This window comes from Etheostoma spectabile, chromosome 8, assembly GCF_008692095.1.
Source record: "Etheostoma spectabile isolate EspeVRDwgs_2016 chromosome 8, UIUC_Espe_1.0, whole genome shotgun sequence".
NCBI classification, from domain to species: domain Eukaryota; kingdom Metazoa; phylum Chordata; class Actinopteri; order Perciformes; family Percidae; genus Etheostoma; species Etheostoma spectabile.
This window is the reverse complement of record NC_045740.1, coordinates 32046412-32046677: the sequence shown is the minus strand read 5'-3', so window position 1 is coordinate 32046677 and position 266 is coordinate 32046412. Positions and strand designations below refer to the sequence as shown.

Sequence of the window (266 nt, the reverse complement as noted above, 5' to 3'; positions counted from 1 at the left end):
TCGGGTCCGCTATGTTGGGCTTTTTCTCTCCGTTTAATAAGAGCCGTATTTCCCTATCTGCATATTAAATCTTCACCTCCTCGTTACTTTCCATTAGAAGCTCACTGCTCATTGGGTGAAACATATGGCGCATGCGTCTTCTCTATCTCTGCATCAGTAAATCTGTGATCAATACCGTGGTCTATTTAAGAAAGCCGTGAACGTGCACTTATCCCAGTTAACTCCACCTGGCTGGACATAAGTCCACCTGTTCATCCTGGTTATCT

At 44.4% G+C, this 266-nt stretch overlaps 2 protein-coding genes across 2 annotated transcripts in view; one reads left to right on the top strand and one right to left on the bottom strand.

Annotated features, from left to right (window-relative positions):
* LOC116693433 (uncharacterized protein KIAA0513-like) overlaps positions 1-266 on the top strand; it is a 453101-nt gene that overhangs the window by 198984 nt on the left and 253851 nt on the right. The window lies entirely within an intron of this gene.
* LOC116693434 (uncharacterized protein KIAA0513-like) overlaps positions 1-266 on the bottom strand; it is a 453088-nt gene that overhangs the window by 227154 nt on the left and 225668 nt on the right. The gene's annotated exons all lie outside the window — the stretch shown is intronic.